At 37.1% G+C, this 14,159-nt stretch overlaps 2 pseudogenes; both read left to right on the top strand.

Moving 5' to 3' along the window:
• The first annotated feature begins 7,979 nt into the window (after positions 1–7,979).
• On the top strand, positions 7,980–8,098 carry LOC148252918 (5S ribosomal RNA; annotated as a pseudogene).
• An 817-nt stretch (positions 8,099–8,915) lies between these two features.
• Positions 8,916–9,034, top strand: LOC148252917 (5S ribosomal RNA; annotated as a pseudogene).
• The last annotated feature ends 5,125 nt before the right edge of the window (positions 9,035–14,159 follow it).

Below are 14,159 nucleotides of genomic sequence, written 5' to 3'. Positions count from 1 at the left end.
AGGTTTTCTACTAATTTAGGATGATTTTTGGAGTTCAAATTGGAACTCTTTTCGCTCCAAGTCGGTAAGTATATCTAGTAGCTATCCCGAAGCTACATTTATATATTTTCAAGCAAAAACTTAATTAAGATTTGAGTAAGATTTATAAAATTAAGGAATCAGAATTGATAATTAAGTAAGTGGAAGAAATTGGAAAATGGTAATGCTGAATATTTTAATTTGTCATTTGTTTGTTGCTTGATTGTTGAATGAAAATTGCATGTTTTTAATACTATATGGTTGATGATTGATGGTATGATGAGTTGAACAGTCTGAGTAAAAAATTAATAATAGTGTAAATTCACCAATAAAATCATGAACACATAAAATAACTCTCACAAATAGAATAAGATTAACAAAAAGAAATTCAAATTCTTAGATCAAATTAGGGATTCTAAATAAAACTAATAAAACTAAAAACTGAAAATAAAAAAAACATTAAAACATGAATAATAAACAAAATGATAACTAAATAAATTACAATAAACAGGAAAGTGGATGATTAAGGAGAGTTAGTGAGTTCTATAAGGATGAAAAAGAGAAAAATTGAGAGAATTAGAATAGTTTGAGATATAGAGTAAGGTTAACTAAGAAAGTGTACAAAGTCCCTAAAGAATATTATTAGGTTGTTAGAAATAAATAAATAAATAATATCAATCTTAACTAGAATAGAAAGAAAAACAAAACAAAATAAAACTTGGAAGAAACAAAAATTTAGAGATAACATATTTAAGATTAATATGGCTGAAATTCAGTGGTGTGGTGAAACCTATCCCCAAGTAGATGAAAATCCTTTTAGATGTGGTTGGGGTGTGTGTAACACCCAAGTATTTTAATTTTATTCTTATTATTTTATTTTCCTCTTTTATTTTTTGTATTTGAATTTTTTAGATTTTTATTTAATTTAATTTGATTTAATTTAATTTAATTTAATTTAATGAAAATAAAAATAATAATAATGATAAAATTAGGTAAAAATATTATTTGGATTTAATTGAAATTGATTTTGAGAAAAAAGGAGTGAAAATTTGGATTTTGGGGGTATTTTTGAAAAGAAAATCGAAAACCGGGAGTCAAAACGCAATTTAAAAAAGTTGTGCCACGTCAGTGGCCCGGTCAGCAGCCCCGGCCAACTAGGCCACGCCGCGTGGCAAGGAAACGCTGACACAGGACGGGCCATGTGGGCGATCCGCGTGCGCACGATCAGACGGTCCAGATCCGTTCTCACGCGCACGGACGGCCCAGATTCATGCATACGGACAATCCAGATTCAATCAGGCACGAACGACCCAGATTACATCGCGATGGACGGCCCAGATTTAATCCCAATTAAATCGCGATCAAACGGTCCATATTTAATCTTGATGGACGGTTGAGATTAAAAGGCAAAGGGTATAAATAACCTCACCCACACATGACCACAAAACCCTAGCCGCCAGTGCCTCGCCGGAGGAGCCGGCCGCCACCGCACCGGAGAAGTTTCCGACCGCCGATCGAGGTAAATTTTCTCTCCCTGGCTCGTTTTTCGATGCTGAGTCCGTCTATGGCCCAGCCGAAGTCCAGCGGCGCCGCTGCGACCCCCCTCTGTTTTTGCCTCCGATGAGACCCTTCCCGGCCTCCGTTCGATGCAAATTTTATACCACTGTGATTACTGTTCTTTTCTTTATAGGTTGATCGGAGTCAAACATCAAAACGCGACTCACGCCGGAGGAGCCGCCGCACCTGAGAGCACCGTCACCGGTAAGTTTCAGTTTTTCGTGATTTTTTTGCCCTCCGAGGGTCCTAAGGTTGTTTTGTCGCAGGGACCGATGCAAGTTGGCCCAATTCGGCCAACCCGAGGTGGATCGCCGTCGCAGACGACGGCGCCATCGCCGCGCCAGAATTTCGATATTGGCCAAAAGGGGCCCTAGGTCTGATTTGGGATTTTTTGGGACACATGCAAGTACCGGTAGTGCGTTTCAGTTTTTTCAGAAAAAATTTAAGAAAATTAGGGACAGCCTGTAGGCGCACTATAGAGTCGAATTCAGACCTCGAAACAGATAAGGACCCCTCATCCTATTTTCTATCACGGTATTAAAGATAAATAAATAATTAAACTGTACTGTGTGACTTTATAGATGTATAATTGATTAAGGTTGCCAATAGAGCCCGAGTCTGATACAGTGGTGGTCTGTTATTGTTTGATCTAATTTTCAGTATTAAATGCAGCATGATGTTTGATGTAATTATGTTATGGTCTCGTATGCATGAATCATGGTTTCTTTTATTATGGTTTGTATTATGGTGAACCCGATACTGTGTTGTCTTGTTTGGTGTCCATTACTGGTTTACATGTTGTGTGTGATTGGATGATTGAGATCAAGGAAAAAGGCAAAATGGTTGTGTGAATTGATAAATGAATAATGTAGACAGCCTGGCTAGATATCCTGAGAGATGGTGGACGGACCGGGTCCGTAGGGAACCCTACCGGGAACGTGGTCTCTCATACCGGACGGGGTATGGAGACCTTATGTGTTTTGGCGCCCATACCGGACGAGGTATGAGGACGGCTCGTTTCACCCTCATACCGGACGGGGTATTGAGGTTCATGGTTTTGGCGCCCATACCGGACGGGGTATGAGGACGGCCCTGGAATCAGGTTGTAATGTTAATGGTTCACGTGTAGCGGGAACCCCCTATGGATCTCCAAGGATACTAGTAGGCTGGTAAACGAGGAAATCTATTTTCTGATGATTGAAATGTAAATGTATGATATGTGTTATGTTATAAAGTGTATATGATTTTATGATATTATAAGGTTATTGTTTTCATATGTTATTTTCATATATCTCACCGAGGTAAGTGGACAGTAAAGGTTTTTATGTTAATAAACGAGTTCGTTATAAATTTTGCTCCATTGGTCATTTTTGTTTTCTACCCACCTTTACTTCCGTGGCGGTGAGATAGTGTGATGTCTTTACTGGGCTGGTGTAGCTCATCCCTTATTTAACCATTTCAGATCAGGAAGACGTTGTTACTGAGCTCGTTCCACAGGAAGACGGCGAAGGGGACGCCTAAAGATTTCATAGTTATATTTATAGTTTTTATTTCGAGTATCTCTTTTAGTTAGTTTGTTCCTTCATATTTTGAGTACGTTTTGGTTATTGTGTAAGGGATGTTAATCAAAATTTTTATTACGCTTCCGCACTTGAGATTTTTAATACATATATTTTATTTAAATTTCCGGGGCCGTTACAGTATGTGTTATGTTCTGGGTCACCTGGAGACGGACTGCTGTGACCATTATGTGTGTTTTGGTTGTGTGTACATCCCCTTGTGATAGTGGAAATTCTGATCCCATAATGGTACCAATTGGATAACGAATTCACTCGTGTAATCTCAAAGAAAATTCTAAAACTTTAATAATTTTAAAATGATGATTGTATTGGGACAAATTGAGAATCGGGGTTACTCATTGAGGGGTTACAGATGTCTCGATTCAATCGAAAATTTACGATAATTTTGGTATGTGAATTTGTGGGATAAATTTGTATTAGAGGAAAACTGGTGGATGAGTATCGTTTTGGAACCAAATGTGATGTGATAATAGTGTGTGATACGAGTGGTTACAATTAGGAAATTAAGAAAAGAAAGAAATTAGCGGGATAATGAGAAAATAATGAAAATGAGGAATTTTGAAAGATAACTAGTAAAGGAGAATAGTAAAGGAAAAAGACTTGTTGAAGTTAAGAAAACAATGAGATATGAGATAAGAAATGGAATATCTCTGCATTTCATAGTTTTCAAACATAAAGAGGAAGAAAATTTTTATATTTCTGACTGACTGTATGTTGGTATGTCGCATGCTCAGGGTGCAGTCTATTCGATATATTTACTAAGCTTATTGTTTTAATCATTCCATTTGAATTTTAATCTTTTTCAGATAAAGTCGATGAAGACAATTTATAGAGCCAAATCAGGAATTTCATGTTTAGTTTTCATCTGGTGACTTTTAGTCCAGTTGTGGACTCAACAGTTTTCGGTAAACTCATGGTGTAAATTATGTTATATGTTGTATAAGGGATGAATAGCTTCTGTTTTACTTTTATTATTAAATTTTATATTGTATCTTCTTGTTTAGTTGTGTTTGGCAGCGTGACTTCTTGTTGAGGAACTGCGGGCCGTCACAAATAGTAACAATAATAAATGAACATGAAGATTCTTAGTATAAGGTTTATATCTTACCTATCACACATTATTTTTCTCTGCTACTCTATTTACTTTTTTTAGTTTTTTTCTTCTTCTCTCTCCCTCAAGTGTCTTTTCCTTCTGCGTCAAGGTTTTGTAATTTCTCTTATTTTCAAATCGTCATATTTACTTTCTAATTGAGAATATAAAAAATGAGAGGGTTTTAGAAAAAAAAAAAAGTCCTCCCCCCCCCCCCCCCCAAAAAAAAAAAAAAACCTCTCCCCTCAAACTCTTCACTTTCGTAGAAAAGAAGACCTTTTAACCAAATCCTTCAAATTTTTTGCATTCCCCCCTTCATCACTCATCAATGTTATTTTTGCTTCTTTTTTTGCTATAACATCTTTTTTTTTAGTTTAAAATAAAAAACCATAAAATACTAATTCTATTTCCTATCGATTGCAGAATTTAAGAAACTATTTTTCTCTGACCTTTTGCAAGGTTGGACTAAGACCTTTTATTTGAATTACATTGTCTATTGGGTCTTATTAGTGAAACAAATAGGAAAAGAAAATGAGGAAGGGCAGACTTGGGCCAGAAAAAGATTTAGCTGCTTTAAAAGTTCCATATTTTCTTTTTTTTTTTTCCTTTTTTTTTTCTCTTTTTCTATTTTGTATAGTTTTTTACTTTTCTTTAACATGATAACAACAACAACAATAATAATAATGATAAATGAATGTGAAAATTCTTAAAATAAAGTTTATGTCTTGGGCCAGAGTGGTATACGCATTTACAGTGCAAAATAGGATATGTGCGATCATACCTGCACTAATGCACCAAATTCCATCAAAATTCTGTAGTTAAACATGTTTGGGCGAGAGTAGTGCTTGGATGGGTGACCTCTTGGAAAGTCCTCATGTTGCACCTATCTTTTTACGGATGAGGTGTTAAACGTTATGCTCAACCAGAGCCAGGGTCCGCTAGTTCATTCGCCAGTGTGAGTCGCAGCGCCGGAACATTTTACTTAATATTTTTTATGCATTCATTTATAATCCACCACGTGATAAAAATGTTATTACGAGCATCTTACATAGTAAAACAACGAAAACAGAGGTGCGTTCATCCGGGCGTGAGTCAAGGTGCCGTGATATTTCGCTTGATATTAGAACTCAAAGCAGAGGTGCGGTGTGTGGGCACAGCGAAAAGCAAATGACGGGAAGGGGGAGGGAATGAGAATGGGTATACGCATTTTTAGCGCAAAATGGGACAGGTGCGATCATACTAGCACTAATGCACCGGATTCTATTAGAACTTCCAATTAAGGGTGCTTGGACGAGAGTAGTACTAGGATGAGTGACCTTTTGAAAAGTCCTCGTGTTGCATTTGTCTTTTTGCGGTCAAGGTAATAAATGTTACGTGCGACCAGAGCCACAGTCTGCCGGTTCATTTGCCGGCGTGAGTCTGGTGACAGGGCATTTTGCTTAATATTTTTCCTGCATTCATTTATAACCCACCACGTAATAAGAGTGTCATTATGAGCATCTTACATAGTAGAATAACAAAAATAAAGGTGTGGCAGGCAGTCCGTTCATCTGAACGTGAGTCGAGGCGCCGGAGCATTTCGCTTGATATTAGAACTAGAAGTAGAGGTGCGGTGTGTGCACACAGAGAAATAAATGATGAGATGGGGGAGGGGAGAGGGAAGGAGAAGGGGTATATGCATTTGCAATAGGACGGGTGCGATCATACCAGCATTGATGCATCGGATCCCATCAGAACTCAGTAGTTAAGCATGCTTGGTACGAGAGTAGTACTAAGATTGGTGACCTCCTAAAAAGTCCTTGTGTTACACTCGTCTTATTATGGACGTGGCGTTAAATATTACGCACGACCGAAGTCACGGTTAATCGGTTCATTCGCCGGCATGAGTCACATTGCTGGGGCATTTTGCTTAATATTTTTTGTGCTTTCATTTATAGTTCACCACATGATAAGAATATCATTACGAGCATCTTACATAATAGAACAACGAAAACAAAGGTGGGGCGGGGGGGTCCCTTCATTTAGGCATGAATCGAGAAGCTGGGTCATTTCGCTTGATATTAGAACTAGAAGTAGAGGTGCGGTATACGCACACAGTGAAATAAATAATGGGATAGAGAAGGAAAGAGAAGGGGTATATGCATTTGCAGTACGAAATGGGACATGTGCGATCATTTCACCACTAATGCACCGGATCCCATAAAAACTCTATAATTAAGCGTGTTTGCGCGATAGTAGTACTGATGGATGAGCTCTTGGAAAGTTCTCGTGTTGCACTCGTATTTTTACAGACATGACAATAAACGTACGCGCGACCGGAGTCACAGTCTGCTGGGACATTTCGCTTAATCTTTTTAGTGCATTCATTTATAGCCAACCATGTGATAAAAGTGTTACTACAAGTATCTTACAGTAAAATAACAAAAGCAGAGATGTGGTGTGCGCCGTGAGCGATCCGTTCATCTAGGCATGAGTCGAGGTACCGGAGCATTTTACTTGGCATTAAAACTAGAAGCAAAGGTGCAGTACGCGCGCACAACGAAATAAATGATGGAAGAGGGAAGAGAAAGAGCATTGTATGGCAAAATAGGATGGGTGCGATCATACTAGCACTAATGTATCATATCTCATCAAAACTCCGTTATTAAGTGTGCTTGGGTGAGAGTAGTACTAGGATGAGTGATCTTCTTGGAAGTCCTTGTATTACACTAGTCTTTTTGCGAACGGGGCGTCAAACATTATGCGCGACTGGTGCCACGGTCTGCTAGTTCATTCACCGGCGTGTGTTGTAGCGTCGGGGTATTTTGCTAAATATTTTTTATGCATTCATTTATACTCCATCATATGATAAAAGTATCATTACGAGTATCTTACATAGTAGAATAACGAAAATAGAATTGTAGTGTGCGTCGCGGGCAGTCCGTTCATCTGAGCGTGAGTTGAGGCGTCGGGACATTTTACTTGATATTAGAACTAGAAGCAGATGTGCGATGTGCACGAACAACGAAAGAAATGATGGAAAGGGGTAGGAAAGGAGAAGTCATAAACGAGTATCTTACATAGTAGAATAATGAAAATAGAATCGAAGTGTGCGTCGCGGGCAGTCCGTTCATCTGAGCGTGAGTTGAGGCGTCGAGACATTTTACTTGATATTAGAACTAGAAGCAAATGTGCGATGTGCACGAACAACGAAAGAAATGATGGGAAGGGGTAGGAAAGGAGAAGTCATATACGCCTTTGCAATGCATAATGGGATGGGTGTGATCATACCAGTACTAATACACCGGATCCTATCACTAATCTGCAGTTAAGCATGGTTGGTGAGAGTAATACAATGATGAGTGACCTCATAGGAAGTCCTTATGTTTCACCTGTCTTTTTAGGGATGAAGCATAAAACATTACGCACGACCGAAGCCACAGTATGCCAGTTCATACGCAAGCGTGAGTTGTGGCATCAGTGCATTTTGATTAATATTTTACGTGTATTTATTTATAGTCAATCACGTGATAAAAGTGTCATTACGAGCATCTTACATAATAGAATAATAAAAATAAAAGGTGTAGTGTGCGCCGCGAGCAGTCTGTTCATCTGGATGTGAGTCGAAGCACTATGACATTTTGCTTGACATTAGAACTAGAAGTAGAGGTGCGGTATGCGCACACATCAAAACAAATGATGGGAGAGGGGAGGGAAGGATAAGGGGTATATGCATTCACAGTGTGAAATTAGATAAATGCGATCATACCAGTACTAATGCACTGGATCCCATCAGAACTCTACAGTTAAGCGTGTTTGAACAAGAGTAATACTAGGATGGGTGTCCTCTTGGGAAGTTCTTGTGTTGCACCTTTTTTTACAGACGAGACATTAAATGTTAAGCACAACGAGATCCACGGTCTGCTAGTTCATTCATCAACGTGAGTTTCGGCACTGAAGCATTTTTTTTATATTTTTCGTGTATCCATTTATAGTCTAATATATGATAAAAGTATCATTACGAGCATCTTACCTAGTAGAATAACGAAAACAAAGACGTTGCATTCATCTAGGCGTAAGTATAGATACTGAGGCATTTTGCTTGATATTAGAACTAAAAGTAGAGGTATGGTGTGCACAAAAAGTGAAACAAATGATTGGAGGGGCGAGGGAAGGAGATGGGGTATATGCATTTGGAGCAAATAATGGGACGAGTGCGATCATACCAGCACTAAGGCAACGGATCCAATCAAAACTCCACAATTAATCGTACTTGGGCGAGAGTAGTATTAGAATGGGTGACCTCCTTGGAAGTTCTCGTGTTACACCCATTTTTTTGCAAATAGGGCATCAAACATCACACATGGCTGGTGCCACGGTCCGTCGGTTCATTCACCGATGTGAGTTTCAATGCCAAGTCATTTTGCTTTATATATTTCGTGCATTCATTTATAATCCACCACGTGATAAAAGTGTCATTATGAGTATCTTACATAATATAACAAAGAAAACAAAGGTACTGTATGTATCGCGGGCGATCTGTTTATCTGGGTGTGAGTCAAGATGCTGAGATATTTTACTTGACATTAGAACTAGAAGTAAAGGTGCGGTGTGCGAGTACAGCGAAACAAATGATGGGAGGGGGGGAGGAAAGGATAAGGGGTATATGCATTTACAATGCAAAATAGGATGGGGGCGATCATATTAGTACTAATTCACCGGATCCCATCAGAACTCTGCAGTTAAACGTTCCTAGGCGAGAGTAGTACAAGGATGGGTGACCTCTTGGGAAGTCCTCGTGTTGCACCCGTATTTTTGCAGACAGTGCATTAAACGTTACATGCGACTAGAGCCACACTTTTTCAGTTCATTCGCTAGCATGAGTTGCGGTGCCAGGACATGTTGCTTAATCTTTTTAGGACATTCATTTATAGTTAATCACGTGATAAAAGTGTTATTACGAGCACCTTACATAACAAACAACGAAAGCAAAGGTGCGGCATGCGCTACGGACGATCCGTTCATCTAGGCATGAGTTGAGGCACTGGAGCATTTTACTTGACATTAGAACTAGAAGCATAGGTGTGGTGTACACGCACAACAAAATAAATAATGGGAGGAGGGAGGGAAGGAGAAAGGGTACATGTATCTGTAGCGCGGAATGGAATGGGTGCAATCATACCAGCACTAATACACCGGATCCCATTAAAACTCCACAGTTAAGTGTATCTGGGAGAGAGTAGTACTAGGATGGATGACTTCCTATAAAGTTCTCATGTTGCACCCATTTTTTTATCGGACAGGACGTTAAACATTACATGCAACCAAAGCCACGGTCCGTCAGTTCATTCGATGGTGTGAGTTGCGGTACTGGGGCATTTTGCATTAATCTTTTTAATTCATTCATTTATAATCAATCAAGTGATAAAAGTGTTATTATGAGCATCTTATATAGTAGAACAATAAAAATAGAGGTGCAGCGTGCGCTGTAGGCAATCTGTTCATCTAGATGTGAGCTGAGACGACATATATTTTACTTGATATTAAAACTAGAAGCAGAGATGCAGTGTGCGCACACAATAAAACAAATGACGGAAGGGGGGAGGGAAGGAGATGGGGTATATGCATTTGCAGCACAGAATGAAACGAGTTCGATCATACCAGTACTAATGCATCGAATCCCATCAGAACTCTGCAATTAATCATATTTAGGCGAGAGTAATATTAGGATGGGTGACCTCTTTAGAAGTTCTCATTTTGCTTAATATTTTTTGTGCATTCATTTATAGTCTACAAAGTGATAAAAGTGTCATTACAAGTATCTTACATAATAGTCCACTGCGTGCACCACGGGCAGTCCGTTCATCTAGGCATGAGTCGAGATGTCGGAGCATTTTGCTTGATATTAGAATTAGAAGTAGAGGTACAGTGTGCGCACACAATGAAAAAATGATGGGAGGGGGAAAGAAAGGAGAACGACTATATGCACTTACAGCGTGAAATGGTAAAGTGCGATCATACCAGCACTAATGCACCAGATCTCATCAGAATTTCACAATTAAACGTGCTTGTACGAGAGTAGTACTAGGATGGGTGATCGCCTAAAAAGTTCTCGTGTTGTACTCGTCTTTTAGCGAACGAGACGTCAAATATTATGAGTGATCGGTGCCACATTCTGCCGGTTCATTCGTCGGCATGAGTTGCGGTGCCAGGACATTTTTCTTAATATTTTTCGTGCATTCATTTATACTCCACCACATGATAAAAGTGTTACTACAAGTATCTTACATAGTAAACAACGAAAACAAAGTCGCCGCGTGCGCTGCGGGCAATACATTCATCTAGGCATGAGTCGAGGTGCTGAGACATTTTGCTTGATATTAGAACTAGAAAGAAAGGTGTGGTGTCCACAAACAACGAAAAAAATGATGGGAGGGGAAAAGGAAGGAGAACGGGTACATGTATTTGCAGCGCAAAATAGAACATTGTGGTCATACCAACACTAATGCACCGGATCTCATTAGAACTCTGCAATTAAGCATGCTTGGGCTAGAATAGTACTATGATAGGTGATCATCTGGAAAGTTTTTGTGTTGCACCTGTCTTTTTGCAGATAGGGCAATAAACGTTACGTGCGACTAATGCTGCAGTCTGCCAGTTCATTTACCAACATGAGTTATAGCGCTGGAGTATTTTGCATAATATTTTTGTGCATCAATTTATAGTCTACCATATGATAAAAATGTCATTACGAGTAACTTACATAGTGGATCAATGAAAACAGAAATGCAACGTGCGTGCGGGCAGTCCGTTCATTTGGGTGTGAGTCGAGACGTCGGAGTATTTTGCTTGATATTTGAACTAGAATAAGAGGTACGATGTGCGCACACAACGAAAAAAATGATGGAAGGGGGAAAGGAAGGAAACGAGTATTTCAATTTGCAGCGCAAAATAAAGCATTATGATCATACTGAATTAATACATTGGATCTCATCAGAACTCTACAGTTAAACGTGCTAAACTAAAATAGCAGTAGGATGGGTGATCGCTTGGGAACTTTTTGTGTTACATCCGTCTGTTTACAGACGGGACGTTAAACGTTACATATGACCGATGCCACGATCTGTTTGTTCATTTGCCGATGTGAGATGTGGGGCCGGAGTATTTTACTTAATATTTTTTATATATCAATTTATAGTCCACCATGTGATAAAAATATCATTACGAGTATCTTACATAGTAGAACAACGAAAATAGAGTCACAGCGTACGTCACAGTCAGTTCGTTCATCTAAGCGTGAGTCGAGACACCGGAGTATTTTGCTTGATATTAGAAGTAGAAGCAGAGATGCGGTATGACCACACAGCAAAACAAATGATGGGAGGGGGAAGTTAAGGAGACTAAGTATTTGCATTTGCAGCGCAAAATGGGATTGGTGCGATCATACCAGCATTAATGCACCGAATCCCATTAGAACTCTGCAGTTAAACATGTTTGGGCTTGAGTAATACTAGAATGAGTGACCTCCTAAGAAGTACTCATGTTGCACCTGTCTTTTTGCAACAGGGTGTTAAACGTTACATGCGACCGATGTCACGATCCACCAGTTCATTCACTAATGTGAGTTGCAGCACTATGGTATTTTGTTTAATATTTTTTATGCATTCATTTATAGTCTACCACATAATAAAAATGTAATTACAAGCATCTTACATAGTAGAACAATACAAACAGAGGTACGACATGTGCCTCAGACAGTCTGTTTATCTAGGCATGAGTTGAGGTACTAGAGTATTTTACTTGATATTAAAACTAGAAGCCGAGATGTAGTGTATGCACACAGTGAAACATATAATGGGAGGGGGGAGGGAAGGAGAAAGGTTATATGCATTCGTAGCGCAAAATGGGATGTGTATGGTCATACTAGTACTAATGCATTGGATCCCATTAAAATTACATAGTTAACTGTGTTTGGTTAAGAGTAGTATTAAGATAGGTGACTTCTTGGGAAGTTTTCATGTTGCGTCTGTCTTTTTGCGGATGGGACGTTAAATGATTATACTTCTAGATTTCATTTCACTAGATTTTTACAATAAATGGTGGTTTGAAGCTCATTAAAATTATGAGCAAGCAGCTAATCAATAACTACATCTTATATTATCATGAAATATTAATACATTGAAAATCCTTGTGTAATTTGCATTTTTCTAATAAACTTTATATAAATTTATGTTCATATTAGTAATTACTTTTAAATTTTATCTAAATAAGTCATCACAACAAACTGTGCTTGAAGTCCATTAAAATTGTGCACTTGCAATTGATGTTATGACCACATTTTTTTTATTTTTATAAAATTTTTACTGATGTGGCATTCATGTGTAGGAGAAATTTTATTTCTTTTACTTTTAAATATACATTTCTATTTTTAATTTATAAATTAATATTTAAACTATCTAAAAATAAAAAATAAATAAAATTTTTCTACCTTCAAGTGCTAAAACTCCATTTTTACCCTCAAATTCTCCATTGATGGTCTCCTATACACGCCTTGTAAGCGTTGCATTGTTTAGTCTCTCTTACTCTACAATATTGATGCCACATATCTTGTTATCTTTAACTTTTTCTACTTCAGTGTTATACATCATTTTCATATTTGATTCGAACCTTTTATCTTATTTGGTCTTTATTTTAATTTAGTTCAGTTCTCAATCAATGAAGCATATTAAGAGTATTACACTTCTCATCTCTCTCATGATGATCTCAACATACCATGTTGGGTAAAAGGTTAAGTTGATCCATTATAGTTTCATTTTCTTGCGTTAGACTCCATTACCGTCATTTTTTCTAATGAGAAGATATGAAGATTTGTCTCTTTAACCCAATCACTCACCCCTCTTCTTCCTTCTTTGCTCCCAAGTTTTCTTTATTAGTCTCTAAATATAGAAGAATGATCTCAACTTTTCTTCTAATAACGACTTAAGTTGAGAACTTATGAATGCTGTAAAATCTATTTTCATGTTTAAACTCGTATTTTAGATCACCCAGTTTCACATTCTTTTTTCACTCAAATCCTCATATTACTCTCAAGGTCCCGAAGAGTTTTAAAAGTTCAAGATCAACTTATAATAAAATACAAATTTGAAAATAAGAAAAATAAAATATAAATTTAATGGTTTAGCCCAACTTCTAATTAATTTCATGTAATTTTTTTTGTGATAATTTAATATTAAGTGTAGGTTTTTATAATTTTAAATTGTTGGCAATTTGTATAGAGTATATACATTTATTTGGATTTTTAAGAGTGCATGAGTCAAAATTAAAAAAAAAACAATTAAACATTTAAAAATAATAAACTAAGAACTGATAGTTTTATAGATATATAAAAAAAATAATTATAGTCTTAAACCATCATAGAAAAATCAAAATGCTTAAACAAAAATTAAATGATATTTTGTCAGTAAAATTTTATACATTTTATTAATTATATGATACTTATACATTAATAATAACATAATTTCTTCATAAAGAAGATACACAAAACACTGCCAAAAATTCAAACACATTATATGAATTACTAAAATATAATAAACCTTTTTAATTATGGTATAATTAAGTGTCAAAGTTAAATTTGTTCATATGTAACATATACAAGAAATTTAATAAAATAATTACAGAACTATATGAATGACCTTAATATTCACTCAATTGAGTGAAATTTTCTTGAATAACATTGCATACAAAAAAAATCAGTCTTTTAATATTTACCATGTTTAAACAAGATAAAATTAATTACTAAGAAAAAGAAAATCAGATGATACTTCATTTCCCAGTTTACCAAAATTCACAAGCATCTCAACAGACACAAAACCAAGCAACTTCTTCCAAATCAGTCCAATAAAAAAAGATTAAAAGGGGTCGGCAAGGAGAAATAG

Source organism: Carica papaya, chromosome 7 (assembly GCF_054855325.1).
Source record: "Carica papaya isolate Zhongbai chromosome 7, ASM5485532v1, whole genome shotgun sequence".
Taxonomy (NCBI): Eukaryota; Viridiplantae; Streptophyta; class Magnoliopsida; order Brassicales; family Caricaceae; genus Carica; species Carica papaya.
This window is presented reverse-complemented; position numbering and strand designations above follow the sequence as displayed.